The following is a 14,885-nucleotide window of genomic DNA, read 5'->3' on the forward strand; positions in this document are numbered from 1 at the left end:
CCCCTACTCTCTGTCCAACCACTTTTACATTAATTTAAGAAGTTCAGCAAGGATGAGAGTTGTCCAAGGTCTCTTAGTAAATGAATGCCTCTGTGTAAACCTATCATCAAAGAGACCATCCCTGCTCTCACTGCCTCAAAGATCATCTCAAAAGGACTCCCAAATCTCATGTTCATCCTAAACACGTCAGTGCACCGTCCCTGCCATCTGAGATCAAGGTATTCCCATGTTCATTCCCTTTCCATGACCTCAGACATGACATGCCACCTCTTCACCCAAACTCTCCTATTCTGTCAACAGTACCATCACTCTCAGACATCTAGCATGTAAGACTCATCTCAGCCTTGACTCCTTCCTTCCTCTTCCCCATTTGCTTTGTTATTAAATCATGCAAGTCTCTTTATCAAAGATATGACAACTTACCTTGTATATAGCATGCATGTACCTGTCTTGACTTTGACTTCCCACTTCCTCAGCCCTTGCTTGGGCCTCACCATTCTACATTTATTACTCCAATATCTGCTCTACAGACCGTCCTGTCTCCAGTCTGTCCCTCTCTCCAGTTCTAGTGCCTATTATAAAGTTATTCTCCCTAATCACCACATCATATCAGCACTATGGTTCATAAGTTTTAAAATACTCAAACACAAGGAAGACTATCTTTCCAATCCCATCTTCCATTACTCTTTGACAAACAAAACATCAGTATTAGTTTGATTTTACAATTTCCCCCAGACCCTTGAGGTTCTTACAGTCCCACTTCACTCCACTAAGGATCTCCAGCAGTAAGACTGGCTTTTCATGCCTTTGTTCACAAGGTTTTCCTTTTCCTCCTCCCAACCCCTTGCCTCTAGTACCACAGACTGTACAATCTTTGGGAACGACCATTCCATCTCATGTCTATTTCACTACAGTGCCAAAAGCAGCACTTTGCCCAGCACAGACATCCAGACAAGAGGTGACTGACAATAAATAAGAAATTCCCAAAGACCACAGGTCCTTCTGGATAAGGAGTCAGAGTCAGATGCGCAATGTTCTTTATAAAGAGGACATTACAAAGAAGTCAGTCATTCAATATATATTTATTATCTTTTACATGCTCCGAAGTAGCTTGTAGGAGCTTGTGAATTTGAGTCTTGAACCACTGTAGTACAGTATAATAAAAATATTTAAAATTGTACTCCTGAATTTTCTTTTAAATTTCTTGGAAGAGTGCTGTTCAAATTTCAGTCAATTTGAAAGACCTGAAATAATTTTTGTCTAGTGAGGAGAGGGTAGAGGAAAGGGTAAGATTAAAATTTGTTTAAACTAATTGAATTGAGGCACTGGACTGGTACATGTTCCAGTATTCTCTCTTTTGCTCTCACATATTTCTAATCAAAACAAAATATTGTATGCAGGTTAAACACTGGAGTTTTAAAGAATCATTTTGTTTTCTGAGCTGATCTGCAGAAATTTACAAAATGTAAAAAGGGAACAGTACAATTAAAGGTAGGAACATAAAAACAAGACGGTGCTGCAGGTGAGAACACACTTGAGCCATTCAGCAGGATTCCAGGGAAACATCCATCACAGGACACTCTGGACACACCCTGATGACATCAGTGTTCTTGTTATCAGGGATCTGGGTACTTCCTCAAAATTTATCTTCTCCTCCCTTTTTCTTCAGATTTGGCATTTTTCAAAAGTAGCATAAATACATACTAGAGAAATTTTGAAATTTCCTTCCAATTCCTTCCTACTGTGTGAAATGGGCTACGTATACACCACTGACACAGGACTACAGAGGTACAGAGGTTATGGTGCAGGCTACAGAGAAGCTGTAAATACAGTTTGCAGTCATTTCTTTCAACATTGAGAAAGATGGGCTGCCTCTGACTCCAATGCTCCTAAAAGGCTTGCTCTATGAGAAGCAAACTCTAGATTCAAGATAAAAGTTTCTGCTTTAAAACTGAATATTTCTCATTTCATTCCAGATTCTCACTTGCCATCTTTTACATACAAATACTAGAACCCCCCCTTACTTTGCAGGGATATTGCGGTTCGCGATAATATGTAAAGAATCCGGCCCTGGCACAAAACAGACAATAAATGGTGACTATTTTTGTTTTCAGATTCCTTTCTTAGTATAAGATGTTCCTGGGATGTGGCTGCTATTGAATGTATAAACCCGAACTCAACTCAGAGTCCTCGATTGTCTGAATTCCACACTTAATTATCACAAAAACCCAACTGCCTGGAACTAGGGTGAATGAAAAATACGCAGGCAACACAGGTCATTTAACACCCTTGCCCTGGCTTTATGAGGGTGAAACATCCATTATGCTGGTTTAATCAGCAAAAGAATCTTCGGATTCACAAAGTAATCCAAAAACTGCAAACTAGTCACCTCTATACACAGTAAAGAATTGGCAGATAAGTTACAAGGAGAAAGGGCTTCTTTTGAGAGATTACTGCTCTTATTGTTCAGACAATTACATACAATTTATCTCTTTTTAAAAAATAGTTATTTACACTGGCTTCACCATAGATTCTGAGCAACTCAAGGGAGTAGATTTATACAGAATTTCTCTTTGTATTCATTAATACCTTAACACAGTTTCTAATAAATACACACACACATTAATCTATATCATACTTGTCTCAACAGGGTTCAGAATAAATCATACAAAGGAGGCAGACTATCCCAACTGCAGGGAAAACATAGCTTTGAATAGAATCAGCAGCTATCAAAGAAGTACGAAGAGTAACACGAACCTGGTCCCACCCTTTCATTATACACTCATAATTCTTATATCCCGCTAATCAGAGAAATGAATAAAATTCATTTACAATAATTCACTAGTTTTTAACTTGGGAGTTTGGACAACCAGCAAGCTATTATGCTAAGTTATAAAACACAGGAAACAAGGTCCTAATAAGTTCATTCTACCTGATGTATGTACATTTTAAAACAGGAGACAAAAAACTGAAGATTTAAAGCAAAGGTCTCAAACTGCACTGCAGCCACAAGCTGCTACCTACATATATGGGTTCTGTTCAGCCCACACATCAGTGTTTTTAAAAAATTAAATTTGGGGAGGGGGTAATAACTCAGTGGTAGAGTGCATGCTTAACATGTCCTGAGTTCAATCCCCAGTGCCTCCATTAAAAAATAAAAAATTTAAATTTAACTGCCAGCACTTAAGTTGAAAATTTCATATAAAATTTCTGAATCCTGTTATAAAATGCCACTCTCCTGGGAGGAAAAAACCCAGACCTAACCACACTGGGTACATATTCCAGGCAAGATCACCTGACCTGAAGTGAGAGTTACCCCTTGAAACTGGCCTGTGATCTCCAGCTTGCTCCAATCTCCACCCAGCCCCATCTTACAGATGGTGAATCTGAAAGATTCTTGAAACCACAGAGCTAGCAAGAACCTTCTTTGTGACTATAGCTAACTCTAGGACTTTTATTCCTAACCATTTTGCAACTCGACCTCCAAATTAAAGGTAGTGTTAAAACAGGTATTTAAAAGAACTGTACATGATTACAGCAGCTTTATTCACAACAGCCTAATATCTGGAAGCAACCCAAATACCCATCGACTGGTAAATGGATAGACAAATTGCGGTATGTCCACACAACAAGTACTCAACTGATACTTGAAATGACGTGAACAAGTCTCAAAAGCATTAGGTTAAATAAAAGCAGTCAGACTCAAAAGATGACACATTCTATCACTGCATTTACATGAAATTCCAGAAAAGAAAAAACTCCAGTGACAGAAAGGACATCAGTAATCGGGGCCGGCATGAAGCGGGGTGCGAATGAACTCCTGTGGTGATGGAAATGCTCCCTATCATGACTCTAGAGGTGATTAAATGACTGCATACATTTATTAAAACTGAAAACTGGGTGAATTTTATGGAAACTATACCTCAATAAAGCTGGTTTTTAAAAGAGGTGTTTAGAAAATACTGTAAAACTAGAGGGAAGAGTACTGCTACCTCTCCCCAGGGAAGTTCAGGAAAAGGTGAGACCTGAACTGGGTCTCGCCACGAGAAGTCGAAGGTGCGTAAGAAGTAGACAACACAGGACGTAAGTAGCAGTTTTCGGCACTGCAGCCTATGAGAAGTGGCATCTCTGAACACAAAGGGAAATGCTTCAAAAACAAGAAATTTCATATGGATTCATGGATAATTTAGTACCTGGGCAGGCATCAAAGACAAGGTGGTCTTACAAGGTTTCCCAAGAAGGAATCATCTCAGACACATATTGCAGATCATATGCTAAATAAGCAGACAGTGTTTAAGAATTTGTTTCGTTTTTAAATAAAACAAAAGGAAAACAATAAGTCAAAAAAAAAAAAAAAAAAGGAATAGAAACCCAAAGGGAGTAAAGGAGGGGACGAAATTAAGGAGATGAAACAAAGGCAAGGGACATACTGGGTCAGAATCAAAGGTACCTTGGCACCCACAGATTAGAAGAGAGAAGAAAGGTGAGTCAGACCTTGATGACAGACTAAAAGAAAAACTGAAAGCGAGAGGGAAAGACACCAACCAATCAAAGGCAGAGCTACAGAGAAAAGAGGACAGAGACCGGACAGTATAAAGCAGGCCCAGGAGGATGAGAGGACGAGGGAACGCAAAGAAGTTCTTTCCTCCTAAACCTCACAAAGCAGTCGCTTCCTCTTCCAACTATGTGTCTGCCTTAGGTGAAGTCCTCACACCAACGCCACCCCACCCACCTTTTACACCTTTATATTTCCTTGACTTCTTTCCCTAGTCTTCAAAGGCCAGTCAAAGGTCACCTTTTCTGGGAAGCTTCTCCAGCTTTTCCTGGCATAGTTAGTAGCCCTTCTTTCATATTTTCAGAACATTATTCTAAATAATGTTGAACTACAACGTCCGTCTCTTCTACTATGGGCAACTCCAGCAGAAGATTCAATTGTAAGGATGAAAACCCTTACTAAAAAGCAGTTCAAAAAACTATAAAGCCCACCTTGTGTCACACAGCCAGGTAGATGCTTGAAGCCTTGCTGTTTAACGGGCATGGTGAATCTTTCAAACGAGTAAATCCACCCTACCCCTAGCTTCTCCCCATACCATCAAGAACTTTTTTTTTTTTTCAAGAACGTTCTAAGTTTTGTTTTCGTAATGTTTTACATTTCTCACTGAATGGCAAACACAAAATAGAGAAGGCCAGGAATGGTGTGTAGCAATCAAAGAAGAAACTTCCTCTATAAATAAAAGGAGCAGCTTAAACTCGCCAAGACGGAACATGATCTAGAAGAAAATAAGTGTACAAGAATTTGAAGAAAACGGAAGGACAAAAAAATCAGCCACCTCATGAGGTTTTCATGGGAAACTTGTCAACGTCAACAATACTCAAAGATAAATAAGTGAAAACATGACTTTGTAACAAAAGATGTAAAAGTAGTTTTGGCGTTAAAAGGACAGCATGACAGGATGATCAGAGTTGCTGGGAACTAGTGGGGAGATGAGCAGTTTGGAAAGCTGTCAAGGGAGGAGAGCTTCAATACAGATTTTTGGAAGAAAGGTTATGAACTGGTGAAAGGGCACAGAAGGCTGGGCTGGCCATGGAATGGGATGGTACTGCAGTCACGAAGTACCACTGCAGCCCCTGCAACAAACTCCCTCCATGTCCAGCCCTCCCCAGCGGGGTGAATCAGACTTATTTGCAAGAATGATTTTACAGTGCTTCCCTGCAAAAGGGACTCTGCTACACAGATGAATAATTACCCCAAACCTCTAAGAAATAAGAGGTTTCACTCACATTGGCCAGAAACCCAGAGACCAAGTGTGCCAAGAGCTAATGACAAATCCAAAGGACAAAGCACAAGGTTTTTTTTTTTGTTGATGTTTTTTCAGTTTTCGGTGTGTGTGTGTGTGCGCGAGTGCGCGTGCCTGGAAGGAACAGTCAACAACTCTAACTAATGGAATGCATCTGAAAAAATTAACAGAAGAATTCAAGCGATTTTTAGACATCATCAAAATAGCCTCTCTATAAACTTTCCTACAAGAAAGAGTCAATTTTAAAATGACGACTTGTTATATGCGCAGATAGTGATTGACTACTCCATTCCAGCTAAGCCCAACCTCTCTCCTAATAGTAGACTGCCTTGCTGCCTTCCAGATACGCAGTTTTTAGCAATTCACTCATTTTAAAAAGTAGTTCAGAAGCACTAAAAGGTGTGAGGCACTGGGGATACAGAAATAAGAGGCAGACTCTGACCTCAAGTTGCTCACAGTTAAATGGGTAGAGAAATACTGTAGAGTTGGGAAGTTCTAATAAAGATAAACTGAGAGAAAGAAAACTGAATCCAGATTTGAGAGGTGGCTTCAAGCAGCTATTAGCGTATTCAAGGACTTTTAGCATATTCAAAGTACAAGAGCTTGAAAATACAGTAACTGACAATTTCCCAATATCCCTCTGTGAGATGGAAAACATCATTAACACCTACCATCAACAAATTAATAAACTGAATTACTGAGTCGCCAAGGCAAACACAGGTTAACCAGAACAAGAAACAAGATTATAGGCTACATGATGCTTTTCAATATATAGTCTCCTTCCTAAAGTTTCATGCTCACAGTTGAAATCCAGTTCAAGTCAACAAGACTGGCAAAAAAAATTACATAAAAACAAAACAAAAAGCCACATAGGAAAAAATTACGTTTCTGCCTGTAATATTTTTAGTTATGGCATCTCTGCTTCAGTGAGCACTTAGCACCACATGACATTTTCCAAGGAAGAGCAGGGGTAGCAACCTATGTTTTCAGGGTCTAGTTTGAAAAAGCACCCTACCCTATCTAGGCAATTCTACAGACATCTCAGGCAACAGTACAGTCAATGTGGCTCCCAAATTAACTGTATGATATATATGAGTATAAGAGCTAAGTGTGACCAACTTCTCTTCAAACAGCTGTACCCAGTTTTGTTAGGAGTGATACGCTAAATGCACTTTTAAACCTCAACAGGGTCATACTCTTGAATATATTAAGGTTCTTTGATATATCTTAAAGCTAAAGGTTTTTCAACCAGAAAGCATCACTAAAATAAACAGAACTTTTAAAGATCTTTTCAGGAAAACATCTCCTTGCAAGTGAAATAAAAATATAGAATACAATATTGCCATGTGCTCTTATTCTAAAAATTCTTCAAGACAGGTGATATGTACATTTTGCAAGTGCTCAAATATTACATTTACATATGCCGCAATATCTTAACATCTAAGTACTTAAAACCCAGTGACTGATGTCTTGGAACACGAGTTGACAAACAAACTACGGCCTTCAACTATAGCCTGTTCTTGTAAATAAAGTTTTTTTGGATCATAATTCCAAACATACTGCCTATGGCTGTTTTCATGCCACAATTCACAGAGCCGAACAGTTCTGACAAACACTACATAGCCCACAAAACCTAAGTATTTACTACTTGACCCTGTCCAGAAAGTCTGTCAACCCCTATCTTGGAATCATCAGAACCAACGATCCGACATATTTATGTCCAGCCTAAGAGTTCATCTACCCTGAAAGATGAATTACTGAATATGGTGAAAGACAATTCTTCGCCCAAACATCCAAGTGCATGGAAAGAAACCTCTGCTGATTCATTCAAACTCATGTCGTTGTCAACCTTGACTAAACTTTAAAAGCAAATGGTGAATTCAGTGATCTCAATCTTTCAAAACTGTGCTACATGAATAGAATTAACTAGCAAATTCATCATACATTCACTGTCACTTGTGTTTAGTTCCCCACCACCAGCCACCATACTAATTATGCCTTTATGCCTTACACTGGCATCCAAAAACCCACACTCATTCAACTACTAAACTAGGTAGGACATAGTCTTTGTACAAGTTTGTCTTCACCTGCCATGACAGGCAGACAAGAAAATGGGATGGTAAATGGAGGAGTCAAATCTCTTCTTCTGGATGTATTTAGCCTCTTATGTGCTTAACAGTCTAAAAATTCCAAAGATGCTTTATCAGTCACATAAAAGAATTACATCCAAATAAGTCCCGTTGGATCTATCTGCCATTCTTAGAATAAGAGGGAAAAAAAGCTAATATTTTTATTTGCCATAAAAATTATATTTAAGAACCGGTCTACCAAATAATTAGGGATTATATTTCTATATATCATTCTTAACAGACCTGAGACAACCATATCAAATCAATACAGAAATCGATAAATCATTTATTTACCAACTACTTTTCTCCAGTTAACAAAAAAGGAGATAAAGCAAATTCCTAAATAAATACAATTAACTCTTGAATAGCCCCTGCATTACATACCTAAGGCATGTTCCTAACCCTAAGTCTTAACCAAAGATGCATCAACAGCCTGGTACCCTTGACAATACCAATGCAATCAGTCACAGGTTGTAAGGCGACGATAAAATAAAACTAAACTAAGCATTTAATACGGCCGACATGATGCCAAAATAATCATGAAGCAAATAAAAGTAAGATAAGTGATTTTCTAATTACTCATACCATCTCTTCCTTCATTTTTGGTGTTTCTCTTAGCTACTTCGGATTAAAAGGAAAATGGGAGAAAATATTTTAAAGTACAATCAGGTGACAAACAGTTTACCACAGATTACAAGATTTACACAGAAGTCTTATTTTCTGCTTTTTTAAAAGAAGTAAGTCAAATCTTGATCCTATTTCTCACCTGCAGGGTATTCGCAAGACAAAGTCCTAAAGAACCTTCATACCTAAATAATTTTCTCAAGGTTCAGTTTTCTCATGAAGCTGATTTACTTGAGCTACCAATTTATGTAAGCAGGAGGCGCAAATTACTACTAAGACTAGGGCAAGCACCAGGGGCCTGATCTTTAGAAGGTATCCTGATGAAAAAATGGAGACCCCGTCCAGCCCTTAACTTTCTCGGCTTTTCTAGTCCTGGTTTTCTCTGGGCAAAATCCAGAAAAGCAGAACTTCCTCCTCACTGCCTGCTTCTATCGGAGGCCTGGTGCATAAATTCAGACCGCTAGTTTTCCAAGTACCTTCTTAAGGTAGTCTTAAGGCTCAAGCTCGCTCATAAACAGCAATAAAGGTTTTGCTTTCTTGAGTTAAAGGAGGGCAATTACAGGGTCTGGCGGCCGGGTTTGTCAGGAAGCGTAGGGCCGGGAAAGAGGGAGAATCCGGAGACTGAGCTCCATCTAGTCCCAAGAACCACCCCCAAGGGGCGGCTAGACTGCCCTCGGTACTTCCCTGCCTCCTCTGCTCGGGTAGGGAGAGCGGTGGGTCGGGGTCGGGCTCGCCTGAGCTACTTCCTGGTCCGATCGGACTCGCCTTCGGACACCCGAAGCGCCCCCGGCCCGGCTCCCTTGCCCTTTGCCCTGTCTCCTCCCCTCTCAGTGACCCACCACCACTGTTCCCCTCCCATCTAACATGGCCGCCCCACCCGGCCCACCCCCAGCACAGCCTAACCAATTGCGGATCCTCGGCACCGCATCCCCACGCCCATTGGCGCGGTAGCCTCCGTCCGCCTGCCCCATTGGATGGCACGCCCTGCCACTCGGTGCCGAGGGCTCCGCCCCGATGCCGCTTCAAGCTGCTTTGAGAAGACATATAAACAAATCCCGGGAGGGAGGCCCCTCTCGCCTGTCTATGGGGCGGAGACGGGAAAGGGGAGCGGCCACCCCCGAGACACCCCTGCCTGAACCCCCCCACCCCAAGCCCGCGCCTCGCTGTCTCCTGCCAGCCTGGTTCCAACCTTCGTGGCCCCAGCCCTTCCTCACACGCCCCTCTCTCTCCTCCTCCCCCGCCAGCCTCGCCTCCCCTCCCTTCCCCGGCCCCTCCCACCCGCTCGCTTCTCTGACAGGCCGGTTGCCGGCAGCCACGGCCCCGGGCTCGAAGGCAGCCGTGAAGGGCCGGGCAGCCTGGCAGGGAGGACGCCAGGCACTGCCCATCCCTGGCCTAGCCTGCCGCCAGCCCGTGGGTCCCTCTACTGCCGCCCCGCGCTTTTATATAATCGTCCCGGGCCGGGAGTGGGGGAGGGGAGCCGGAGCCCCCGTGACCGGCAGGCGGCAGCCTGCTGCCCGCGCGCCCCCAGACTCGGCCCTGGTCCCGGCCCCCGCCCCGCGCCGGCCCGGCCCAGAGCCCCGGCGCTGCCGCCTCCTAGGCCAGCGGCCCTCCTCCGCCCCCCGCCCGTCTAGTCTCCTAGCCCAAGCCCCTGCAGGCTCTGGGCGGCAGGCAGCGGAGCTCACCTGTGGGTGTGGGGGCGGCTCAGGGGCTGGGTCCGGTTCCGCTGCAGGGGCCGCGGCCCCTCTCCATGCTGCCTCGGGTTTGTTTTGTTTATGTCCTTCCTGACGGGTTCCCGGAAATCGCGTGACTCGCCCCCCTCACGTGGGCCGCGGCAAGGAGGAGGAGGGAGGCGGGGGCCCGCCGGCCCCGGGCCAATCGCGAGGCGTTCTGCAGCCCGGCCAATCAGGAGCTCGGCCCGGCAGGGCACCCCTGTCACATGACGCCGGAGGGGCGGGTTGCCGGGAAAAACCAGGAAGAGGGGGCGGAGCGGGGGCTCGGCGCCTGCCACTGCAGCGTGGGTGTGGGCCGTGTCTGGTACCCAGTTACACTCAAGTTTGTGAAGGATGATCATTTATAAAGGCTTTCGCATCCAGCGTTTATCTAACTCACAACTGCGCGATGAGGCCTGAAGTGCCCGTTATGCCCATTTTACAGTTTAAGTTTAGTGAAACTTGAAGGGACTAGGGATTGTATCCACTTTCTGTTTTATGAATGTCCTCCCCATCTGAACCTCTTAATTCACCGAGAAGCTGACCTTGCCTTCTGTCATTCGTTCATTCTTTCAATTAATATATATTGCGCACGTATGCTCCAGACACTGGAATCAACCAGATTTCGTGCACCTTTATGAGAAAGAGCTGTACACAACCGTACAAAAAGAATGCTACCAGAAGAGCCTAGACAAACAAACCTTCATAACACACGGGAGAGGGAGGGAGGGAGAGAGATGACTAATCCTATTGATAGTAACACGCAGTGGTAATATATGCCAGTTTTTCAGACGGGGAAATTAAGACTCAGAGGGTGGTTAAGTTACTTGCTCAAGGTAAAGCAGCTTGTAAATGACCTAGCCGGGACTGGAACCCAGGTCTGTCACCACAGCCTGTGCTTCCAGACTGATCTTTAAGGGCACAGAATTTATCTTCTGAGCACAGGTCAGAAATCTAATTTTAGTAAGTATAGGGAAAGGAGGATTGAGGAACAGAAATGCTTGCCCAGATTCCTTTAGGATGCCAGTTTTCTCTTAGGAGTAATTGCCTTTGGAAAGGTGGCTCCTCTTTGCACAGTTCTATGGAAGTAGTACTGTCAGTGTCAAAACCATGAACTTCTGAGTTTTATAGATCTTAAACTTCAAAAGGACAAAGACTATCTGTGTTGTTTTTCCTCTGCCTTTCCTGCCTGCCACATACTGGTTGAACAGCAACCTGGATTTGAATCCTTGCTCTACCCTGTGTGAACCAGCACACATTATTTAAGCTTTGTGAGGCTCCTCTGTAAGTACCTCACTGGGTGGATGTGAGAATTGAGTGAAAAAATTCATATAAAGCGTTTACCATAGTGCTTTGAATACAGTGAGTACTTTATGAATGATAGATTGTTTCAAGGACATCATTTAAGAAGATCCACTGCAGACTAAATAGCAAGTAAAGATAACTCTAGATTTTAGCAGTTTAGCAGCTACTAAAATAATACTTTGTACACAATATTAAAAGGTAAGTATATGTAGATACCTGAAAGGGAAGTAAAAGTAAATTTCACCTCTGTATCCTTCAAAATGCCTTAAGGTCTCAATACGCAGTGAAGGAATGAGTATTTTGCCTACTGCACAGGAGGCAGCAGGATTATAATTATTTTCTTAAGTCTATCATACCACATTCAATTTTTCCACATCAACTGCCGTTTAAAAAAGAAACCCCAATAGAAAAAGTAGCTTGGGAAGTTTGAGCCAGGTTCCTCTCACTCATTCATGAGATTCACGCATTAAATCTCCACGGAATACATGACAGATGATCCTCTCTCGTAATACTATATTTGGGGAAACTCCAGCAGATGGTTGGTTGGCTTTTCCACTGTCACGCAGTCCTCTGAATGTAGGCATTTTCACCTCCTCTACTGGGCAACAGTTCCTCGGGCTCAAGGAGCGCCCAGATTCTTCTGCCAGTGTGAGGCTGTGCCCATTGAAGGCACTTACTGGTGAATTATATTGTATTCCCGCCTTTGCATCTTCTGTTGCCTTGGAAAGGACAGAGTTTTGGCTAACAGAGACCTTTCCATCAAAGTTTATTAATGACTATATCCTGTTCCGAAGTGAATGAAATCGCTGACTCCTAATTGATTTGTGTTTCTCTGGGTTTTATCCTGCCAGATTGTGCCACAGTCAAAGTTGGCAGGGAGTTAGGACTCTGGAATCGCACTGATTTGAGTTTCAGAAGCCTCTTCTTGTTCTAGCCACAAAGTAGTAACCAGTGGCTGTGTCCACTTCCAAAGTGCTGAACCTTGCTCCTGCAGAATCATTTGCATACTGGGATAGCCTGAGTCAGAAAAATATGTTTTACACAAACACGAGACAATGGGGTAAGAAAAAAAAATACCAAGGACTCCACTGAATTCTTAAAAATAAAATTTTTATTGGATGATTGGGTAATATATATGCACCGTACAAAATTCAAAAGGTACAAAAAGTCTTTGGTGAATATTGAATCTCTCTCCTCACCCTGTTCCCCGGTCACTCATTTCTCCTTCTCAGAGCCACCCACAGTTACTCTCTGTATCCTTCCAGAGATATTCTCTGTGTATGCAGACATTTCACCCACTTTAAACCTTGATGTTTTTGAAACACTGTTCTTGGAACCAAGACCCCAGTTTAAGCTCTACCACCAACTATGAGATCCAGAGAGAGGGGCTAGACCTCGCGGGGTTACAGTTTCTTCACCAGAAGGGATCTGGACTAGAACTGGATGTTTTCTCCAATCCTTCTCACTTCACATTGAGTTCTCCTGAAAGAATTAAAAGTTGCCACAGGTCCTCCCTTTCCTTTTGACCTAAAGTTGGCACTGTGTGTGATTCTTCACTAGAGCACAGGCAGCCCTACCTGCTGATCATGGACACTTCTCTAAATGAGCGTTATCCTTACAAATATATGTTTTCTTTCCCGACCCCTCTGGACCTGTGTGATGTAAAGATTTCACAGCTTCAGAAGTGAGATTAATTAACTCAGCACTGGAAGATCTCCAGGAAAAGCTGTGTCCCTCTGATACTTTTAAAAAGTGATTTTCTTCCTGAGAAGACCGGAGCATTGCTGAGGGGGAATCTAAGAAAGACACTAATTGATGGTTGGCAATTGGCACCCATCCCTCATTCATTTCCTCCTAAAAAATATTCTCGCAGGGAAGAGGAAAGATCAGTTCTGCCCATTGCCTTAGCCTCTCAACAGGATGCAGTGTTCTTATGTGACTGCTCTGAGCTTCAGTTTATTACTTCTCCCAGAAAGAGCCAAAGTTCAGTCCCCAATGCCCTTCCTTTTAGTCGATCATTTACTTATTCACCCCAATTCCTTGTTCTCCATACCCAGATCCAGGTCTGTCACAGGACAGAAGCTTGGTAACTGCTTGTGGTCTGAATGCAGAGATTAAGCTCCAAATCCTATTCATCCTCCATGGCTCAAGATCCCACATCCTATCTCTTTGAACCAATTCTTATATGGTGGTTGGCTTTATTCCTTTGATAACTGTGTAAGTTTAAAAAGCTAAAGCTCTAAACGTTCTTAGAAACAATAAACAGTACATATATATAAATTTTTTAAATGTGCAGTATATTGTGTATATGTATTTACATGCAATATATTGTATATATGCAAATTGTAACAATTCTACCTAATAAAACTGAAAAATGAAAAAAAGATCTCACATCTTTTATCAAGTCTATTTCTACCATGTCTATTTCTGCCCTCATTAATCTCCTTTCTTCCACCACCCAGCTGAGCACTGGCTGTACTTATTGCTTTGTATTATTTGTATCATGTGTGTTGATATTATTTCCTCAGTTAGATCAAATGGCACAAACACTGATACATCTTTGAATTATGGAGAATGCAAGGCACATCATTAGACAGCATATTCAAGCTTACTTAGTAATGGATAAGAGGAGAGAAAGAGAGAAACTGATATTTGTTTGGGCGCCAAATGGGAAACAGTCTTTGCCCTGGAGGAACTCAGAACCTGATGAAAGATGTGGGAAATTGACAATACAGTAGAGCTTCTAAGAGGGGAAGCCCTGACTGGTTGTTAAGAACATGATACATACATGATTCAGGGCCACTTTCTTGCTGATTGGGGCAAGTAACTAATCTGTCTATTCCTTGATGTTTGTAGTCACCTGTCTCATAAATTGATTTTGAGGATTAAATGCAGGGCCTGATACATAATAGGTGCTCAGCAGTGTTGGTCTCCCCCTCCTCCACCTTCGGGAGGTGGGGGAATGTGACTGGAAGTTTCTCAGAAGAGAAGTGGCAGCAGAGGGAAAGCCACAAGAGAAGGCAGCAAGCAACTCAGACTATTTTCTGATTGCAGTATCTTCCGAGGTAGCATTCCTGTCAAAACTGTTCTGTCTGTTTCACTCAGACTGAAAGTGTCTAGGACATCTAATAGTTCCTGTGGGTTTTTGTTTTTTGTTTTTTGTTTTTTTTTTTTTTGTTAGTGCTGAGCTGAACATACTAGTATCAGCAACTCTAACTGATAGTGAACCGGGAAGCCAGGCAGGGAGAACAATCTAGTATTTGTTGTAGGAAAGACTCCCAAAGGACAGGTACAATAAGACATTCTTGTTGGTGAGGCTA

The 14,885-nt window shown here is 42.6% G+C and overlaps 1 protein-coding gene across 4 annotated transcripts in view; it reads right to left on the reverse strand.

Moving 5' to 3' along the window:
* Positions 1-10,371, reverse strand: part of CREBRF (CREB3 regulatory factor) — a 49,882-nt gene extending 39,511 nt beyond the window's left edge. For 3 of the 4 annotated variants that reach the window (XM_074350280.1, XM_074350277.1, XM_074350279.1), the window contains exon 1: positions 10,234-10,371. The gene's annotated coding sequence lies outside the window, so the exon portion shown is untranslated. Of the gene's footprint in view, positions 1-8,693; positions 9,353-10,233 lie in introns of those variants that run through there. The other variant, XM_010972267.3, reaches the window with a different exon arrangement.
* Positions 10,372-14,885: the final 4,514 nt, after the last annotated feature.

This window comes from Camelus bactrianus, chromosome 22 (genome assembly GCF_048773025.1).
Source record: "Camelus bactrianus isolate YW-2024 breed Bactrian camel chromosome 22, ASM4877302v1, whole genome shotgun sequence".
NCBI lineage: Eukaryota > Metazoa > Chordata > Mammalia > Artiodactyla > Camelidae > Camelus > Camelus bactrianus.